Source organism: Petaurus breviceps, unplaced genomic scaffold (genome assembly GCF_028583685.1).
Source record: "Petaurus breviceps papuanus isolate PSGF00001 unplaced genomic scaffold, PetGlider_PUasm1.0 156, whole genome shotgun sequence".
Lineage (NCBI taxonomy): Eukaryota > Metazoa > Chordata > Mammalia > Diprotodontia > Petauridae > Petaurus > Petaurus breviceps.
The window spans coordinates 7,171,145-7,192,542 of NW_027185720.1; the positions used below are offsets into that span (position 1 = coordinate 7,171,145).

General features: G+C 48.2%; 3 protein-coding genes across 6 annotated transcripts in view; all 3 read left to right on the plus strand.

Annotated features, from left to right (window-relative positions):
- Positions 1–21,398, plus strand: part of NAGA (alpha-N-acetylgalactosaminidase) — a 321,568-nt gene that overhangs the window by 169,673 nt on the left and 130,497 nt on the right. The gene's annotated exons all lie outside the window — the stretch shown is intronic.
- Positions 1–21,398, plus strand: part of NDUFA6 (NADH:ubiquinone oxidoreductase subunit A6) — a 303,722-nt gene that overhangs the window by 169,673 nt on the left and 112,651 nt on the right. The window lies entirely within an intron of this gene.
- The window catches only part of TCF20 (transcription factor 20), a 143,165-nt gene that overhangs the window by 45,370 nt on the left and 76,397 nt on the right, over positions 1–21,398 (plus strand). The window lies entirely within an intron of this gene.

Below are 21,398 nucleotides of genomic sequence, written 5' to 3' on the forward strand. Positions count from 1 at the left end.
TGTGGGACTTGGAGGAGGGTGGTGCTAGGCCCGCTGCAGAGCTGGGAAGACACTGCCCCTGCCCCCAGGGAGCTTACAGTCTGAGGAGGAGCCAAGCCAAGCAAGCCATGAAGTGGCTCTTGTGCCCAGTCCCCTCCCGCTGCAGCTGCCCTAGGTCAGCCCCTAGTTCTGTCTCTGAGGCTTGGACTATCGGCACAGTCCTCTCAGTGCCGTTCTTTCCTCTGGCCTCTTTAGTCCAGCGGATCCCAAAGCACAGATCTGGCCATGCCTCCTTGAGAAGCTCCAGCTTGCATGTAGAATAAAATGCGGACTCTCTCCTCTGTTTACCTGGGGCTGGATTGTGGGGGGCTTTAGATGTCAATCCTCCCAGGCTGATGACTCGTTCCTCAGTCCCATGGCCTACCCCTCCGCCAGCATGCTGCAGCGTGCTCCCTCTGCTACCATTTGGTACACATGACCCCCTCCAGGGCCTTGGGAGCCTTCAGGAGACCTTACTGACTCCTCACCCCCCACCCCCACCCATCACTTTGTTTCTCTCCTTCCAAGAGGCTTTGGTTCCTTTTTCTTGGGTTTGTGACCTAGAACAGAGCCTGGTACACATCAGGCCTTTAATGAAGGCTCGTTGTGTTGGTCAGTTAGATTGAAGGATAATTATCTACTGTAGCACCTGCTTCTCGAACTTGCACTTGGCCAGTCTTGGCAGTTGGGTCGCTCCTCTGGACACTTGGCCAAGAGCAGAGGCTCTCCTTGGAGGAGCTGTTGGCCTCGTCTCTGATTCTCCCTTGCAGTCGCCTTCCCTGGCTCTGCACCTGAATTAGGAAGTGGTGTCCGTGGTGGTGGTTCTGGGCTATTTCTGGTTGTTTAAGCCGCCTGTGCTTGGCTGTATCGGCAGTCCTGGAGAGATATTTACAATTGGGCCAACACTTTTATGGCTGGGTGTGAAAGATTGCAGAGTTTCCAGAAACCGTGTGTGTTTTTAAAACTCTGCTAAGGTAATTCGTTTGAGTTCAATTTGTATCCATGGGAAGGGTGCCAGATTGATGGGGGCAGAGAGTGCCTTTGTCCCCCAGCTCTGTTACTGTCATTTGGGGGCGAGTCACTTAACCTTCCGTTCCCTCCTCTCTACAGTGAGGGCTTGGGCTGGGCGATCCCTGGAGTCCCTTCCAACCGTTTGGAGGTTGGACAGTTTCCTTTTCTTTCAGAATAGCTGCTGCCCTAGAAGCCAAGAAATCTCCAGTGAGACAATTCCTTCCTCGGTCCCTTTCTTCTGACCTGAAGGCCTCTGGGAGTAGGGGTACTTTATCTGGAGCCTGGCTCATCTTTGGTGACCCAGTTAAGGCTGCTACCAGCTTTGGGTTAGGGATCCCACATCCACCTGCCAGACAGAGTGGCTTTTCTTACAAGTGATAGGTTGTTTTTTTTGTTTTTTTTTTTTTAGTTCTCTTAAGTGCTTTGGACACTTCTTATGGATTAAAGTTTCGCATCTTAAATTTGTAGGGAAATGTTCATCTTGTGAATTTATTGAATGGGGAGATTTGAAAATGAAGTGTGGCCATCGGAAAGCGGGGCCCACTGTCGGGGGTCAGTCTGATCCTGCTGGTATGTGATGGGCTCCATGCAGGCAGGTGACCCCCTTTGACTGATGCAGGCTCTTGATAAAGCATTGTTAACTTTTACTTTCTAATTAGAGCTTGGTTTTAAATAACTATAACATCCAATTTGAATAATTTTTTCTAATTTTCATAGTCCTTTGTCTGCTCTTCAGAGGAGGAATGCACTGCTGCCTTCAGGATGCCTCAGGGGGTGGGGGAAAGGGCCGTGTACTTTTAGGAGCCCTACAAACCAGACTCCAGAGGAATTTGGGTTCGACTCAGCTCTGCCACTGAGTTAGCCCAGGGCATGTTGCTTAGGCAGGAATTGGACCAGGTCAGACATTCTTAACCTGGGTCCTGAATAGATTTGAGAGGTCATGTCTGTGAACTTGGATGGGGTGGGGGAGTACATTTTTATTATAAGTGTGACTGGTTTCTCTTTGTAATTCCTTTGGACTTTTCCCTGGCTTTGCCAGACCAACTGCCCCAAGGAAACGAGGTTACAAACAAGGCTCAGAATCCCAGGACTGGGTGGTCTTGCCCGTCTTCTTCCTACCCCAAGTTCTCTTCGATGTCCTTTCAAGATCCTTGATAGCTGTGACTGCTTTCAATTGATTCAGTTAAACTCTGAGTTGGAAGGAAGCTCAGGGCTGATCTTGCACAAACTCTGGCTCACTTTACACACACACACACACACACACACACACACACACACCTGTGACTTGTCCAAGGTCAAGTACATTTGCTGCATTGCCCAGCCCCCAAAGCAAAGGCTTAGGCCAGGGCTGGCCCATACACTGTGTTGGAGGGACCCGAGCTGGCAGTTCCATTAGCATTCCTGGATCTTAACCTCTCTGATACCCTTTTCTTTTTTCAAACACAACTCTGTGGTTCTATCTTAAACTGATAGAAAATTTCTTGTTCTTACCTTGACCCAAAGGGTTAACAGTCCCTCTCATTTCACTGGTTTTATTCTCTTTGTTGGGCTGATGTTACCCAAGGGGGATAACCATCCATTCTGTGGATGCTTAAAAAGGCATGCTTCTGGACATTCTTGGCTGTGTACATAGAGCCCTGTGTTGGCTTCAGGGAAGAGATGAGGAGATCAGGACCCAGGGCAAGTCCTCACTAGACCCACAGGACACACCTCCGGAGAGGTGAGGATATTATCCTCATTTCACAGATGAAGAAGCCTAAGCAGGCACAGAGGGTGACTCGCCATGTCCAAGCCCAGACTTGAACTCTGGTTCTATCCACGCTGCCACCTGGCAGCCTCGAAAAGAGCCCTGGCTTTGAGTTTCTGATTCTTCTGCTTTTTACTTCCGTGCAGCTTTGGGAAAGACACCTCTCCTGATCCCGTTCTCCTCATGTGTGGAGAGAGGAGCCTGCTTCTCTAGATCTCAGCCAGCATGTCTTCAGTATGGCCTGAGAGGGGCCAGCTTGTCCCAGATGTCTGGACTGGCCGAACCCTAGGCTTCTGTACCTCTAAGCACCTGAGTCACTAGTGAACTGCATGCTTTGTGTGTGCTTGGTGTTTCTGGGAACAGGGCATTAGTAGATCTCATTTTCCTCTTCTCCCAAAATGTTGTGCTGGTTTTTTTAAACATTTGGAAAAAGAATATATTCAAGTTGTACATTTAAAATGGGAGCTGTAGAAGAGAAGGTTCTCATGGCAACGTTTGACTTGCCCATTTTGCCCATAGAGTAGGTAGTATTTTTGATTACGAGTGAGGCTGTTTAAAGCCCTTCAGGATATACAGTATGTGCAGTGTGGGCGAGAGAAAGTTCTCATAGCAACGCTCACTTTCTAGAGTTCCTAAATTTAAAAATTAAAATTAGCTTTAAGCACCAAAACAAAGGAATGATTTGAATCATTTGATTGAATTGGTAGCATTTTTGCTGTACCCTTTATGGAAGAAACCTCATTCTTGCAAGGACTGAGTAGGGTACTGAACTGAGTACCTTCTGGAGTTAGACTTTGTGTTTGCTTTAGAGATCATCCCAGTAGGTTTGCCTCAAGGCAGACTGTGACATGTGACACGTGACACGGTGGTGGTCCATGTGGCTTCCAGTGGTCTTCATCTTTGGAGATGGTTGAGAGAAAATGTCTTTATTTCCAAGAGACAACTGCCCTTGGAGTTGGCTAGGTTGAGTTCCAGACCTGACCAGGCACAGTTAACTGTAGTGTTCTGAGCAGATAAATTACCTCCAGGAGGCTCAGGGAACTCACAGCTCCTTCCTGGAGCGGGGAAGATGGCAGAAACACTTCCCACCTCTAAGGCTTCCATCCCCATCACACCTTACCTTGTTTGATCTTAATGAGATAACTCTCCTAACCTGGCCTCTGGAGAGCAGCTACTATTTTTGTTTGTTTGTTTGTTTATTTTTAATCTTCCTTTTTCACTAGGTGGAAGAGCATGCCTTGCCCATGGTAGGAACTAATAAGTGTTTGTTTGGATTGCTTCCTTTTTTCCCTCAAATTTCTTTTGGCTTTTTCCATTAAAAACATTTTTTTTTAAGTGTTACACTGTTCTAAATTCTACCTTTTGTTCTTATATTACATTAATTTCCAGATAGAGCCCTCCTCCTTTTTCTCCTCCTTTTTGAATAGGGGCTTATAACAGGCTATAAAAACGTGGAAGAGGATGGGGAGCAGCCCAGTCCATCGCTTGTGCCCAGTGGTGCTGGCATCTCCCTCACCTGTGCCCAGTGGTGCTGGCATCTCCCTCACCTGTGCTCAGTGGTGCTGGCATCCCCCTCACTTGTGCCCTGTGACGCTGAGCAGGAAAGGGCTTAAGGGAGGGGTGTTCTCACCTCTTTCCCAGGGCCAAGCTTTTTCCCCTCTGTAGGATTCAAGTCATGATGGGTAGTGTCTTCCTGGTTCTGCTGCCTTTGCTTGCCATCGTTTTATGTAAACCTTCCATTGTTTTTCTAGCATAGGGGATCATGGAATCCTAATTTTGGAAATGGAGGGAACCTCTGAGGGGTCTAGTTCAAGACCCCTCATTCTGTGGATGGGGCCATGCAAGGCCAAGTTGGTGGAAGGGCTAGGAGGTGAACCCAAGATCCCTGACCCTGAATCCTACACTGGCTTTTTAAAAGTTTTTTTCAACTAACAAGCATTTTTCTGTCCTCCATTGGGGGGGGGGGGAGACAAGAAAACCTTTGTAGCAGATCTGTGTGTTCAAGCAAAACCGGTGCCCACATGAGCCATGTCTTCTCATGCATCTTGAATCCATCAGCTGTCTCTCAGGACTCCTCTGGGAATGTGGTGGGTCATGGCATTATCCAAGTTCTTGAGTCTTTCACAGTTGTTTGTCTTTACAAGGTACTGGCAATGTAGAAATTGTTGGACTGGTTCTGCTCACTTCCCCTCTGCATCAGTTCATGCAAACCTTCCGGGTTTCTCAGAAATCCTCCTTTTCATAAATTCTGGGGCCACAGTTGTATTCCATTATGTTCATATGCCATAATTTGTTCAACTTTTCCTTATTTGATGGTCATCGCATCTATTTCCTATTCTTTGCCACTACAAAAAAAGCTGATTTAACTCTCTCTACATATGGATCCCCTTTCCATCTTGTTTTGATCATCTCTTTGGGGTATGGACCTAATAGTGTTATCATTGGGTCAAAGCGGTGCACAGTTTGGATTCCACACTGGCTGAATCAATTCACAGCTTCATTGATAGTGTTTTAATGTGCCAACATTTGTCCTTTTCCTTCTGCCTATCCATCCATTCATCTTTGCCAGTTAGGGAGTGGGATAGAACCTCAGGTTTCTTTAATTTGTGTTTCTGTTGATAACTGTGGATAATTTGGATTTCTTCCTTTGAAAACCACCTGTTCTTATCCTTGGACCGTTTAGTAATTGCAGAATGGCTCTTGTACACTTAAATTAATTTCTTTTAGATCTTGGAAAATGAAACTTTTATTAAAGAAACTTTGTGCTGAGATTTTTTTCCTCATTTTATTTCTTTGCCAATTTTAGCTGCATTGTTTGTGTAAATATTTATTCATTTTATGTAATTGAAATTATCCATTTTATTTTCTAATCCTCTCTAACCCTTGTTTGGCTATGGACTCTGACCTACCCAAAGATACAAAAGGAAATTTTTTCCCCTGTTCCTCTCATTTGTTTGATGCGACCTTCTGTAATTAAGGTATGTGTCCATTTGGAACATAGTTTGGTATGGGATGTGAGGTATTAGTCTAAACCGAATTTCTCTCAGACTGCTTTTGGTTTTTCCAGTAGTTGAGACCCCTGCAGCTGGGATCTTTGGGTTTATTGAAAACCTACCCCCACCCCAACCTCACCCCTGAGTTGGCAGAACTATAGTTGGCAGTTTCACAACTTTGGCATCCAGTGAAAGAAGTACTTTTCAGGATATTGTATTTTTCGGTAACATTTCCTTCTATTCAGCAACCATTGTTTGTTTTTAACCGTTCCTCAGAGTGGATCTCCCACATTTCCATTTCTTTGCTACCATAGAAAGTGCTGCTGTGACCATTTGGATGTATGTGGACCATTCTCTCTTGGATCTCCTGGGGTTATATACCCACTGGAGGGATCTCCAAGTCAAAGGGCATGAAGTTTTTAGTAGTAAAACACTTCCAAAATGCCTCTGGAGTGGAGGGACCAGTCCGTCATTTCCCAGGGCTGTCCTTCCATCCCACTTCCCCATTGGTTGGGAGCTCCTGGAGGCCACCTGGCTTTCTTATTGTATCCCTGCATTTAGCACAGTGCTTAATAAACGCTAGCTGACTGAAACGGTTGTGTTCATTCCCGCTCTCTTTTGGATATAGAACCCTTAGAGATATTTGATGCAAAGCTGTTTTTCTCCCATCAAGTTTCCCGTATCCTGCATACTTATATTGCTTTTGTTTATGCAAGAACCTTTCAATTTCATGAATTGAAATAATGTATTTTATCTTTTGTGATCTGTGTCCCTTGTGTGCTTAGGATTTATCCCCCTCGCCATAGGTAAGAAAGATGCCTAATCTGATCCTCTTACGATTTTCTTTATGATTTGACCTTGACTTGAATTCTTTGAGATTGACGAGGTACATAATTTGCTTAATTCCGCTGAAAACATTCCTGTGCTGTTTGGCAGAGTGATGTGCACACATCCTGTCATCTAGATGGGTGGGTAATGCCGACAGGCCCACACCACACCAGTGACTCATGCTTAGGAGCCAGCAGATTGTGCAGGTGTGAGGATTCTCATTTTACAGATGAAGAAACTGAGGCTGGGATGGGGGGCGGGGCAGAGCTGACTCATAAACAGAGATTCTCTTACTCTAGGCCTGTCTTCCTTCTACTCTCTATTGCTTGCATTGGCTTTATGAAGGGGACAGAGAGAATTGAAACAATCAGAAAAATCTGTCGATCCCCCTGAATAATTGAATCAGATGCAGATTGTGTTTCCCTGAAGCACCTAGACTTTGCCTCCCTTCCTATGATTCATGGAGACCTGGCTGAAGGATGAAATGCAGGGGATGGTTTCAGGTCTCTGGCACTGCTGCTACGTTGCCTAGGGCCTAAGCCAGAGGGCGTAGGGTCTGATTCTGAAGGAATGACTCTGCTGTTTGGATATGAATTACCCAGTGGTGCTGGTGGTTGGGTCCATTCTGTTTGTGGGAATGTTTTTTCTTGTTGGGGAGAGATGGAGCTGACATTCATTCAAACAACTGATGTTGACCTTAATCCAGGCATTGGCAAGATCTCTCATGAGGTGACTTTCTGCAAGACACAGTGCCCTATTAGGTTTTTCCTCCATCAAATAAGAAGGTCTAACTTTCTGTCTGTTTTTCTGCCCTCCAAAACCCACCCTGTCATCTACTTTTTATTTTAAGAATTTACAAATATTTTCTGCTCCCAAATTGCAGTCATTGGATTGGAATGATCTGAAGCCAGTATATAATAATACAGCCACCAATGAAATTGGTCTGCTTCAGGCAGTCACCTTTTTATTGTGTGGCTTCTCTGTATGCAAGGCCCTATCCAAGTCAAAGTAGGGAATCAGTAGCCTTCCAACTCAGGGTGGGGCTTTGTGGAAGAGAGGGAAGGGATTTTGCTCATCGCAGACAGAAGACACACACACCTCCTCTTTAAAAAAAATTGTTTCTACTTTTGTTTTTAACCACCTTCGTTTCCTAGTACATCCTACTTCCCTCCTGCCCCCATCACTTAGAACAAAGGAAAACAGAGGGGGAAGGTATAGTCCCATCAAACTCCCCAAAAGGTGAGTCCAACCAGAGGACTGTGTTCCATGCAGGTGTGCCCCTGCTTCCAGGGGAGTGGGTGGTGGTGCCTTCCTAGGGCACTCTCAGCCAAGCTGCTGCAGCAAAATTACACCAACAATCCGTGTTATTTTTTTCTCTGAGAATATCGGCATGGTCACTGGGATGGTGTTCTTCATATTCCTGGTTCTGCTCGCTTCCCTCTGCCTCCCTATCTTCTTCACCTCTATCTGCCATCCCATAACGTTCACAGTTGGGTGAGCCATTCCCTAATCAATGGGAATCTTTGTTTCCATTCTTTTTTACTACTAAAAAAAGTCATGCTTGAAATATTTTGGTGTGTGTGGAGCCTTTTCTGTCATTTACTTGCTTGGGTTATGCGCCTGGCAGTGAGATTTCTGCCTCAGAGGATGTGGATGTTGGAGCTGCTTTCTTTCTTTTTTTTTTTTTTTGAGGGCAATTGGGGTTATGACTTGCCCAAGGTCACACGGCTAGAGGTGTGTGTGTGTGTGTGTGTGTGTGTGTGTGTAGTGTCTGAGGTCGGATTTGAACTCAGATCCTCCTGTCTCCAGGGCTGGTGCTCTTTTCACTGTGCCATCTAGCTGCTCTGGAGCTACTTTCTTAACTGAATTTAGAGCCCTTTCCAGAAGCCTAGACCAGTTAACAACTCCTGTAGTGCTCTCATGTGTCCTCCTTCCTCATCCCCATTCAACATCGACTCTTCCCATTTGGGTTTGCATGACTAATTTTTTGCATGGAAGGCAAAATCTCAGTTGCTTTTCTTTCTCGTGATCAGTAATTGTTTGGAACTCTTATTTGGGAATTGTTTATGTCTTTTGAGGGGGCAGGATAGCCATTTCTTGAAGGCTCTTTTCCCCTTTTTAGCAGGCATTCTCTCCATTACCTTATTATTTAATAAATAGGCTCTTGAAAGCAAAGATGAAATGCTTGAGTGAAACTGACCCTAGAATCATTTCCCTAGTGTGGGCCCTCTCGTCCTTTCTGCAGGTGAGGAAATGATAGTTGTGATACACAGAATGATTTGTCTCTTGTCACCCTCCAGCCTTGTCATCCAGAGGGCCAGAGGCTGAACAAATAGACAGTGGTGAATCCCAGGGACCTGCTGGGGGCAGTGTTCACGTGCCAGTGAATTGGAAGGGAGAGAGCCCAGGAGATGCTCAAAGCTGTTAGGATTCAGGTGTGGCCCAGCAGAAAGCCCGCAGCCTTTTTTTTTTTTTTTTTTTTGTGGTCCGCCTTGATGTCCCTGCACCTCAACTTCCTCATTTGTGGATTGATGGGGCTAGCCTAGGGGGCCTCTGAGGGCCTTTGCAGCTGGGGAGTCTTGGTCCTAGGAATAGAAACAACTGGAAAGATGTAGGCCAAGCCCTTTATTTACAGGTGAGGAGGGAAGGGGTTTGGCCTGGTGGCCCAGGTGTTATCAGCTTCAGGATTGGAATGTGAGGCCCCTGGTTTCCAAATGGAGGCTCTTCCACCACCAGCCCCAGGAGGCCTGAAGCACAGGCCTGTGGTGCTTCTTCAGCTCTTAGATGCCATTGGCTTCCTATCACCTTCAAGATCAGTGGGAAACTCCTGTTTGATGTTTAGAGCTTCTCATAGCCTGCTTCTAACTGATTTTCCCAGCATTACTTCCCTTTGTGCACTTTGCTGTATGATGAAAATGCCTTTCTTGCTGTGGCTCACGCATGCTCCCTCCTCATTTCTGCCTTGTAGAGCCCCTCCTTTCCTTGGAAGCTCTGCTCAGATGCCACCTTTCTTATTTGAGGTCTTCTTTCATCCTCACCTCCCCCATTACCTTGAATTTCCTCTGTGTGTTTGTAGAATATTCAAGGGGCCTGAAGGCAATCCAGCTCACTTTTTTCCTTCCCTTGGATTCTGGGCAATAGACCTGATTGAACCACTAGCCCTTTCTTCTATGAATGATCATCAGACCTTTTTGAGTGGGATCACAGGTCTCTTCCAGGGGACTCTGCAGTTGTCTGTGACTTGATGCCACCAGCCCGATGTCCTGTGCAAGCAGAAAATCTGGAGGACCTGCCCACTCACCAGGAATCTTTTCCACTTGGCCTCAGCCCTGCATGACTGCCATCACAGTGGGAGATACCTGGCCCGGAGTTTATATTGTTATTTCTGTTCTTACAAGGAAGCTTAAAGAATTTTGATGCATGGTTAGAGTTGTGATGGCAGCATTTGATTCTGTCATGTCAAGTGTTTTTCCATAATGGAAAAACATGGTGGGATCTCCAGGTACCACATCTTTGAGTCTGTGACCTGATGGTGCACATGTTATCAGTTGTAGGGTCTGGCTTAGGTTAAACAGCTTGCCCCTTTATCAGGGATGCCTTAGGGATGTGAGCATGAATGTGCTGTCATTTCATTCAGATGATTGGATAGGTTTTTCCTGCTTCGATGACCCCAGACCTCTCTAAGAAGCAGAGACCCATCTTTTTAATGCCAGTATTTTTGCTGGGAATGTATGACCACAAGACACAGAACCCCAGAGCCTGCAGAGGATCAAAAGTGAGTATCTGGAGAGGGTGGGTGTGAGAAGGCAGCAGTATCTCATGACTTGGGAAGGACTTGGAAGACGATCCAGTGGGAAGGATGTCAGAGAATGTGTGGTAGCAAAAGAAAATGGTCTGGTCCCCCAGCAAGGATGCAGGAATGAGAGGTGAGCGCCCCAGGGCTCAGGCTGCTTCCTAGGAGCCTTAGGAGCAGTGGAGGGGGCCTCCAGCCCGTTATGTGGGTGCTCTGTGGCACGAGCTCAGTGGGACAGGAACACTAAGACGGGAAGCTTTCCAGAACCATTGTGGTGTTGTGTGTCTGAATGGGAGAAGCAGTACAGAGTAAGGAATCGATGCCAGAAGGACCCAGGTTCAGGCTATCCCACTGGCACACACTGGCTGAGTGCCCCTGCATAGTCACTGAATTTTGCCATGCCCAAGGTGGCTGCTTTAGGAATGTTGACTGATTAGAGTAGAGGGGGAGATGCCAACCTTCACTGGTAGAGGGAGTGTCCGTCTCTCCCCCCCCCCCAGACCTTCCTGGATCAGTGAAATCACAGGTCCAATCTCTGTCCCCTTATTTGAATGTTTTTTAGATAGTCTGCATTAAATACATTGTCTCCCCTGAGAGGACTTACTTGAGGGCAAGGACCGTTTCATTTTTAACTGTGTCCCCAAGGCCTGGCACATAGCAAATGCTTCTCATCGAGTTGCTTCAGTTGGGTCCAACTCTCTCTGACCCCATTTGAGGCTTTCTTGGCAAAGATAGTGAAGTAGTTTGTCATTTTCTTCTCCAGCTCATTTGACAAATGAGGAAACTGAGGCACAAGGGATGAAGTGGCTTTACCAGAGTCACACTGCTAGTATGTGTCTGAGGCTGGATTTGAACTCAGGTCTTCCTGATTCCAGGCCTGGCACTCTATTCTTGGAGCCACTAGCTGCTCCTTGTGGTGTAGGGGCTTATTTCCGGGTCCTCGGATAGCAGGCACAGTACTTGGGCCGCTCTTGGAAGCCTTTGCAGGGCTCTCAGATAGCCAGCTAGAAGTCTTCTCCTTAGGACAGCCAGCCTTCCAGAAGTCTGGGCTGCCTCCCGCTGAAGGGCAGAGATTGATTTCTCACCAGGCAGGTGGCGTGTCTGGCTCTGAGGCAGTGGCAGCTCCCTGCTCTTACACAGATTGCTTCTTGGTGACATAAGGCTGGTGTTGAGTAAAGTGCCCCTTGGGGCTGCAGCGGCATCCGACGCTTGGCTAAGCTTCAGCCCCTCACTTCAGTTCAGAGGCCGGAGAGCCTTCATCCCAGGCGGGCGTCTCTTGCCATCAGAGTACCATTTAAATCCCTTCCTAGGCATCTTGAGGCATTGGAACTGGGAATTTCTGGAGGAATTTGAGGCCAGGTGAATGAAGGAGCTGGATTGGGGGCTCCCCGTGTCTCCAGGCCTTTGGGTTCAGGAGCTAATTTTAGCAGGTGTGCTAGAGGCTTCCCTCGCTCCAGGCGGCACACAGGCACCTGGAACAGGGTCGAAGCTTGGGTGAGGTTTGTGTTGTCAGAATGTTTACTGACAATAGACTCAGTAGGGGAGGGCAGGCGTGCCTTCAGTCCCATGAGCATTACTCGATTATTTCCTAGGCTTCTTGGTTACAGGGAGAGATGTAACTGTTCCTGCCCTATTTGTTTGGGGAGTCCTTCCTAACTGCTCCCAGCCTTGGTTTCCCCATTTATAAAATAGGAAGAATTGTAACACTACCTTCCAGGGTTGTTGGGACGCTCAGGTGAGGTCACATCAAGAACTGTGCAAACCTTAAAGGATCCTGCAAATGTTAGTTGCCATCAGCAGCAGCAGCATCACTTATGTGCATACAAATAACTGCTTGTGGAAAGTTCATGTCAGGTTGCATAGAAGAGAATTTCGGCCTGGGTCAGGGAGGGGACGAGTGGCCCATCTGGTACAGCCTGCTCTTCCCATTGTAGCCCTGTCTCCAGGTCTGACTGTTCCGAGTTTGGGGCCACCTGTTGTCTCTTCACACTGAATGGGAGCTCTTGGTAGGCTGAGGCTGCCAATTTGTCTGTCTTGGTGTCCCCAGCACATCGGAAGCTGCCGGGTGCCTTAGTGGCCTTCCTGTAAAACCCTCACGGAGAGGACAGAGGCCCCCCCTGCTTGGAGGGTCTTTGCCATATTGCTCATCATATCTGCTTTAGAAATTAATCGCCCACGTTTTTTCTCAACCTCATTGAGGCAAAAAGAGAAACGAGGTCCTTGTGCGTTGAGGGAAGGGATTTGTCCTTCCCAGGAGGTGCTCACATTCCTGGGGAATGGTTGAAATACATTCTGGGGCTGGGGAGGCTGCCCCGGGATTCCTCCGTGTTCCTGTCTTGAAATTCAAAGATGACTGTAATCAGCTGCAGCAGCCTCAGCATGAACCACATGGAAGGTCTTGGCTCTCTGCCTCAAGGAGAAATCATCAGTCAGTCACAGCGTGCTTATTGAACACTTCGCTGGGAACACCAGCACTGAGAGGGAGGCAGTCCCTGCTCTCAGGGAGTTTCCATTCTAGTGGGGGAGCTCAGCTTTACAGTGTCAGTACAGACAGCAGAGCTGTGCTATGAGTAAATGTGCCATAGTTTTCTAACCAGTTTGGGAGAGAGGTCCCAGCAATTCAGGGCATCAGGAAGGGGAAGAGTCTGTAGCTGGACCAGGCCGGATTTTGTGGTTCACTGCACAGAGCTGGAAACTGTCTCGGGATCTAGAGGAAAGCTCTGGCCTCTGGGCTTCAAATGCCTTGTTCTTGTTATGGCATCATTTTGTTTGTCCTCATTTCATTCCAGGAAAGCCCTGAGAGGCAAAGGAGAACCCTGGGGGGAAGATTCCATGCATTTAGGAAAGGCCTCAATAGAAACTCAGTGGCCAAGGCTTTTCAGGCTTCAGTAATTAATGTACTTAGCTTCTGGTGAGGTTTGGGGGAAGGTGCCACATGTGGGAGGCCAGGAGCAGTGGCCAGAAAGAAGCTGGGGCTTCCGGAGCGGCTGCCTTGGAGGGGGGAGATGGACCCCAACGGGGATTGGAGGCTAAGAGCTGGGGAGTGGAAGGAGCTGGTGTTGATTGGCTGAAACACCTTCCAGAACAGTTGGGCATTTTGGGAGCAGGAGAGACTATAGTAGGAGAAGGGGTCTATGCAGTAGGCGGCTTACATCAGAAGGTGACATCACGGGCTTTTCTTTGTGCTTGGGGAAGCCCTTAGGGCAGGTGTGGGCAGGGCCTATGGAAGCTAGGCACCAGAACTCTGTAAGCCCCATGAGGGCAGCACCCTGTTCCCTGGAGCCTAGGACCAATGTCCATGCATCCAGGCACACTGGATTTGGTTTGAATTTCCCTTCTCTTACCTTGGGCAGGCCATGTTACTGAAATGGCGGGAGGTCTGTATCCTAAGATATGTAATCTCTACCTGACAGTCCAGGTAAGCAGTGAGGAGACAGTCTGCAGATTTGGGGGCAGGGGAGAGCTGTGAAGAGAAGGGTGGTGGAAGGCTAGCTCGGAGGGGCATCTGACAGGCTGGGCACGGGGCAATAGAGACCTGCACTAGTGAAGGGGCTAGAAGCCATCTGGAGCGGGAGGGCTTGGATTCATCTGCCAGCCCCCTTCTAGGCACATGGAGAGCTCTCCCCTTCTGCTTGTTTCCTTGGAAATTCACTTGGGAGCAGGAAAGGGAGTGAAGCTTGCCTTTCACTTAGGTTTAAGGAACACTTAAAATAGGGGCTTGTTTGGGTTAAACAAAGACAAATTCTGGTTGTTAGCTATCGGCGTATGGCATGGAGATGGGGTTGCTTCTAAAGCAAGAAACAGATGCCTGCCCCAATCCCTGAAGAGCTCCTGTGGCAGGAAGTCAGGCTGCCACTCTGGTGAGCCTTAGGCAAATTGGAGCCACATTCTGGTGGAAATGGCCTCAAAACAAGGGAATTCTTTCTTGGCAGATCATCTTAGTCCATCAGCTTTGTCGTCTCTCCATCCTAAAGGGGGAGACACTGAGGCTTGGAAATGAAGGTCCCGGGTGGGCCCGAGGCCCACAGCGAGCAGAGGGTCCTCTGCCAGTCACCCAGGCAGGGGGACTCTGGGATCCTGATCCCTTTGGGAGAATCACCACAGTGCCTTCCATGCATTGTCACACCTTTCCCAAAGGTGCTGGAGGCTGTGCTCCAGTTTGAATGTTGAAGGGAAGGTTTACTTTGCAGGTGAGACAGGACAGGTGTTGGACCCACCTCTGTCTGACCTTTATTTAGGCTCTGCACGCACCAGATGCTGCTTAATTTGGGAGTTTGAAGATACTGCTAAAGTCTCACAGATTCCCCCCAATATTGAGAATGGCCCCTTGGAAGGCTTTATTGCTGTAGCCCAAATAGGGCCCCACATGCAGAAATGCTCATTATTATTGTCATGAATGTTATTATTAGAAGGAAAGTGTCTGGCCGGTGGCTGACAGGACGTCCTGTTGGAAGGCCCATACCATGGGAGGAGAAAGAGGAGGAGGAGGAGGCCCAGGGCCTTTGTCTGTTGAGTATACCCAAGTCTAACCGATGTCCTAAACTTTCCACAAAGCTTTCCCTTCGGTAAGGCAGGGCTTCACCTTTCTGGGTGTCCTGGACCCCTTTTTTGAGCCCTGTGTTTTTAAATGCAAAAGAAACCAAAAGATTGACATAAAAATCTCATTGTTTTACTCTCCAGGTTAGAACTCTTCTGCAGTGCCCTTGGGTGTTGGGGGTTTTGAGGCAAGTCTGTTGATGGCTTCCTCCTTGTATTGGGGCTTGTAGACAAGATTGATTTCCTGTACAACCAGGGGGTCTAGATCCCTCAGTGTGCTCTGTGCAGCTACTTCCTGAGATGCTAGGCTAGGGTTCCCTGTGCTCCCCCATGGCTCTCACTGCACCCTTGTTCATTCTTTACTCTTATCCTGATCCAGGTGGCCCAGTTCGAGAAATTTGTGACTGCATCACAACTGAATGGATCTAATCAGTTCCTTGTACTTTGTGTTTACTAATGGAAGCAGGAGGAGGAAGGCTGTGTTTATTGACTGTCTTTGTTTCCTGGAGGAAGGATGGAATCTGCCTCCTGGTTCTGCCGAAGCTGGCCCTATAGAGCCTGGAGAAATGTGACTCCCACTTGTAGTGGCCTGGCTGACTGGGCACAGCCTTTGGGCTGGATGGCAGCCTTGGCCAGGAGTTCATTCATTCTTTCAGCAAACCCTGAAGGAAAGAAGTTACTTCAGTCACTGTCACTGCAGCAAGTTACAGTTTAACTGCCTTTTCATTCTGTAAATGGACTGAGGCCCTGGAACCCTCCTTCTGTTCTCCCTTCCTCTCTGGAATTAGTTACCTTCATACCGTGCAGCCCTTTATCTTTCTTGGGGAGATCCGTGTGTTCTCTTGCTTCTCTGGCCAGAAGTGGACCTCTCTAGGCAGGAGGGAGGTCACGGGTTTACCCTGTTGAATGGGCCAATATATGGGAAGTAGGGGCACAAGGGAACTGGACAGCCCATACCTCAGAGTGGAGGGCTGGACCCCAGGCCTAGATTTGTGGGGAATGCTTTCCCTGGCCTGGGAGACAGGTCATTGTAAATGTTGTTTCACATTGTTTCTGGACAGTCTCTGCTCTCTGCTTCTCCCCACCCCCATCCTTCCCTTTCCTTCTGGCAGGGCTGGGGCCAAGCTTGCAAAGCCCATGTGACACCTCAGATCAGCTCTGCCATCCTCTTGGAGGCATAGCTCATAATGGGCAGTGGGAAAAGGCTTGCATTTCGCTTAGTCTCTGCCCACATGCAGGTGTTTCCAGGAATTTAATGTGCACATCAAGAGCCTGGAAATGAGCATACTTCATCCAGCGTGCACTTTGGAGACCTGTTCTCTGAAAATGTGTCTCCGATGCCATTAGGCAGCTCCAGTGTAGATGGGGAGCCGGGCTCCTCTTGGGCAGGGTGCTTCTAGCACGGAGTGTTGGGGGTGGGGTGATGGAGCTCTGGGGACTTGGGGACCCGTCTCCCCTCCACTGGTCATGTTTTCTTTTCTGGTACAGTTAGTCATGTATGGCCTGTCTCCACCATCATAGAAAGTACCCCTCATTTATAAAGGTGGGCACTAAAACCCAAAGAGGGAACGTGGCCTAAGAAGAAATCCAGCTTCTTGCTCCCCAATTGATAAATGGTTAAAGGATATGAACAGGCAGTTCTCAGAAGATGAAATTAAAGATATCTATAAGCATATGAAAAAATGCTCTAAATCACTATTGATTAGAGGAATGCAAATCAAAACAACTCCGAGGTAACACATCTCACCAGTCAGATTGGCTAAGATGACAAAACAGGAAAATGATGAATGCTGGAGAGGATGTGGAAAAATTGGAACACTAATGCATTGTTGGTGGAGTTGTGAACTGATCCAACCAGTTCTGGAGAGCAATCTGGAACTATGCCCAAAGGGCAAATATCCCAAAGAGATCAGAGAAGTGGGAGGAGGACCCGTATGTATAAAAATATTTATAGCAGCTCTTTTTGTGGTGGCAAAGAATTGGAAATCAAGGGGATGCCCATCAATTGGGGAATGACTTTACAAGTTGTATATGAATGTAATGGAATATTTTTGTGCTATAAGAAATGAGGAGCAGACGGACTTCATAATAACCTGGAGAGGCTTATTACAAACTGATGGTGAGTGAGAAGAGCAAAACCAGGAGAAATTTGCACACAATTACAAACACAACATATGTGTGATGACTAACTTCAATAGACTGGCCTCCTCTCGGCAATGTAAGGTTATAAGACAACTCCAAAAGACTCATGATGGAAGGAGATATCAACATCCAGAGAAAGAGCTGCGGAGTCTGAATGCAGATTGAAACAAACCACTTGCTGTGTTTCTTTCTCTTGTTTCCTCTTTCCCACTGATCATTCCATCAGTTATAATCCTTCTTTACAACCTGACTAATGAGTAATGTGAAGGTATTTGTAGATCCTGTATTCGAGTGTATGACGCCATAATGGGGGAGGGGGAGAGGGGGATAAAATTTGAAACTCAAGGGACTGCGGAACTGAATGATGTAAACTAAAAGCAAATAGATTAATTTAAAATTAAAAAAAAAAAGAAATCCAGCTTCTGAGTGTGGCCAAGATCAGTGGGCCACAGTGGGCAGCACCGTGGCCTTTTACAGGGTCCTGTTTTTCTTCTCTAATATAGGAAATAGCAGAACTGCAGGGTGAATGGGGGAGGGCGTGCTTGTCTTTTGGACAAAGTAAAGATATTTGCTCTCCAGAAATAGAAGATAAGACATCTTTTAGATGTCCCTTTCTGCTTCTACTCTGCCATCTTGACTCTGCCCCTAGATGTCCCTTTCTTTTGGCAGTCCAGTGTTGCCAATGGAAGGGGTCCTCATTGTTCTGGGAGCAAGAGTGTTCCTCATCTTTCCCTGCTAGTCTCCCTAATACATTCAATTGAATTGGGCTTTAGTTGAGTAGGGAGGAGGGTTTTACGGTTATTGCTTCTTTTAAATCTCTTGGGAAAGACAGCAAATGGCCGATGGGGAACGTTAGGCCTTGCCCTTTTGTTGCCGTACTCTTTAGTTTTTTTATTAATGTCCTGACTTGGTGGGTTTGGGGAGGATCTGCAGGTGTATGGGTGGGGGTGTGCTAGGCTAGCCCCGTATGTGAGCTGTCTCCCAGGCCTCAAATGAATTCTACCCAAAGAGTTTCTTGTTGAAAGTTCTCATTCACCACAAGCCAGACATGGCTCACATGGCTTCTCCCTCCATGCTGGGTTCTCATTTCTCAGAAATTAATCATCCCAACAATATTCTTCCCGTGCCTGCATAGCCAGCCATACGGAGAGAACCCCATAAACTGTAAAAAGGTCCATTGGCTTTTATCTGGAGTGGACGAGACCCACAGAATTGGAGCTCAGCTTTTTGCTTCTTTGACAGCTTGACCTATGGTGTCGGTAGCTCCAATAAAATTGAGTCCGAGGGGCTTGGCTGACTGCTTTTCTCATTGCCTTCTCCTCGCAGGCCAAGGGCAGGTTAAAAATCTGTTTGTCTGAGGCACAGCTGCCTCCTGGTGCTTCCCTTTCTGGAGGTTGACAGGGTCACCACGGATCTTTTACCAAGTGGTGTTGGTTTGGACCTTGGGCCTCGGTTCCTAGAGGCTTCAGAGGAGTAGGCAGGAGAAGGGGGTGGGCGCCTGGCACAGTGCTAGCTAGCCGCCTTTACAGAGATCTTATTTGAGCCTCACCACAGCCCTGGGAGGCAGGTGCTGTTATTGTTTCCATGTTACACTGGAAAACAGAGGTGAAAAGGGCTTGCCCAGGGTTACCCAGCTGGCAGAGGAGTGGAGTCAGCTTCTGGAAATCAGGCCATCGCTCCTCCTGTGCTCTAAGCTCTTCGCCCGCTCTGACAGGCTCGGGGCCCAGACATCTTCTTTTCTGTGGTGGAGGCTGAGGGTAGGGAGAGTCTTGCCTCCTGAAAAAAAAAAGAACTGATCTCATTTCTGAAGGAGCTACTGAGGTGACACCTGCCAACACCTGGGCCAGACCTGCTCTTGGCCCACTTCATGTTAGTGCTGGAGGGAACTGAGGCAGTAAAGGCACATGGTGGTCAGGATTCGAACCCAGGCCTTCTGGGCTGTGACTCCAGCCCTCTCCCACAACCGTTCTCTGTTTCTTACTGCCTGTGTGCCTGCTGTCTCCTACTTTCTGAGGGCAGGGGCTTTTGGGTTCAGTCCTTGTAGCCTCAGCTCAGTACCCAGCACAGCCCACACAAAGTAGGTGTTTGAAAAATGATTCTTGACCAGATTTCGGATTCTCCCCCAAAGCCATAACTAGGCAGAGGAGAGTTTTTAAAATGTTGGGATGGGTTGGCTTGGGTGGTTTGTTTTTCTTCAGTCAGGTGACCACCAGCGTAATCTTCCTCAGGAGTAAAGCTCAGCCATTTGTATTATCCCTTCTGAAAGAGGCCCAAAATGGGTTCTCCTTTAGTGAGACAAGAGCTGCAGGTTGAAGTCCCTCTGTACTGGGGAGAAATGAGCAGGCAACCTGCAGATGGTGGGCCTCATCTTCTGTATCTTGTCCAGAGGTAGGTTTGCGTTAGGACTCGCTGGCAGGAGAGGACGCTCTTTGGTAGATGAAACCTGCAACCCCCCTGGCTCCCTTTCGGCTCTGAATCCTTGGCACCCAGGCATACTGCTAGCCTGCCTCCCTTCCTCCGTCTGAGGCCTCTGGTCCATCTTCCCCTTTGAAGGTGGCTCTCTTTTCTCACTTCGTTTCAGGAATGGAGGGCAGAGCCTGGAGTGTGGCCTCTCTAGTGGGCTGCCTGACCTTGGGCTTTGCATCCCAGAGCAGGGTACCTCACTGTTGAGATAGGGGTACCACAGGTGCTGCCTGCTTCTCAGGGTAGGGTGAAGAAGATACTGTTTCCTCAGAGGACAACCTGAATGTGGATCCTCCAGTCATTCCTTGTTTTTGACCTAGCACTGCAAAGACCGCATGGCCAACATCAGAGGCAGGGCCAAGCAGTGCACAGTCTGGCTGAGTGGGAGCAACAGGGAGCCTGGATGCTGTTCAGGGCTAGCTTTGCCTGTTGCTGGCTCGGCAAATGTGGATCTGTTGGACTAGGTCTCCAAAGCCACTTATACCTGAAAGCCTACGACACGGTTATGTGACTTGGGAGGAGAAAAATATTCACAGAGTTGCCATTCACTCTTTTTTTACACTTGTTGAAGGCCCACTGTGTAAAGACCCTGAACTAGGTAAACCCACTTGACATAACACTCAGCTCCCTGTTTTCAACCCTCCTCTCTCACCTGAATTCTCTGGCTAGTTGCCTGTTGAGGACCCCACCATTGTCATCCCAGGTTCCCTCACCACCACTGTCCCTTCATGTACCAGGATCTGCCAAGTCCCTAAACATCTCTCACCCTGCTCACAAGCCTCCCCTCTAGACAACAAGCCAACAGGCCTTTACTAAATGCTTATACCAAGGATTCTCAGATACCCTTCTCTAGCCTGGTGTCTCCAGCTCCCTGTTGGACACCTCAAACCAAATGGCTCCAAGATGTCCAGAACTCAACTGTTGCGATTCAGGGGGAACCATCCCTCTCCCACTCAGTCACTGAGGTGTGTGGCCTGTCACCCCTAGCTGCTCACTCACCTTGCTCCCTCCAGCATCCAGCTGCAAAGTGCGGTTAACCTTCACTTTAGCAGTAAACAGCTTGTCTACAACTGCTCTTGGCGTGCAGGGCTCGACTCCCCCAGTGCCCTCCAGGATCAAATAGAAAATCCTTTGTTTGATGGTCAAAGCCCTGCAAACCTGCCCATCCACCCCTCCCAGGCTTTTTACACCTTTTGCCTTCACCTCCCCACCCTCTCCCAAACTCTACAATCTGGTGACCCTGGACCAGACTTCAGGTCTGAAATCCCTCCGTCCTTCTCATTAAGACCTTCACAACTGCACTCACCCCCTGCTGAGTCTCCCCTTCCCAGGACAACTGTAAATAGCACCTTTCTTTGTTGCTGTCATTGGAGGGTCAGCCTGCTGCCTAAAGATGGATTTAAATCATGGCAGATATTGGGGCAAATTCTGGGGGTGGTAGAAACCAAAGACGTTTGCTTTTCACACAGTTGTGATGAGTACAGCACAGATCTGACCCCATCAGAAAGTTGCCTCTAGGACAGAACAGCAGCCACTGGGATGGGCTGGGCAGTGAGTGACACCCCTCTGATCAGGGCTCCCGCTCTTTCTCCTTATTCCCAGGCTCTGTCCCTAGGCTTGGAATGTGTTCTCTCCTCTCCTCCACCTCTTGGGATCCTTCCTGGATTCCTTTGAAGCCTCAGTCAGGTGCTGCTGCCTCCATGATGCCCTCTGGCACCTCCTTTCTCACTTTCTCTCCCTGTTGGGATAGCTCTACATTGGCTTGCCTGTAGCCTCCCTCCCCTCCCCAAAGCAGCAGCAGAAGGACCCTTTCTTAATGCTCCTTTTGGAAGGCTGTACATCGCTGTTGAGTCGCTGACCTTGCAGG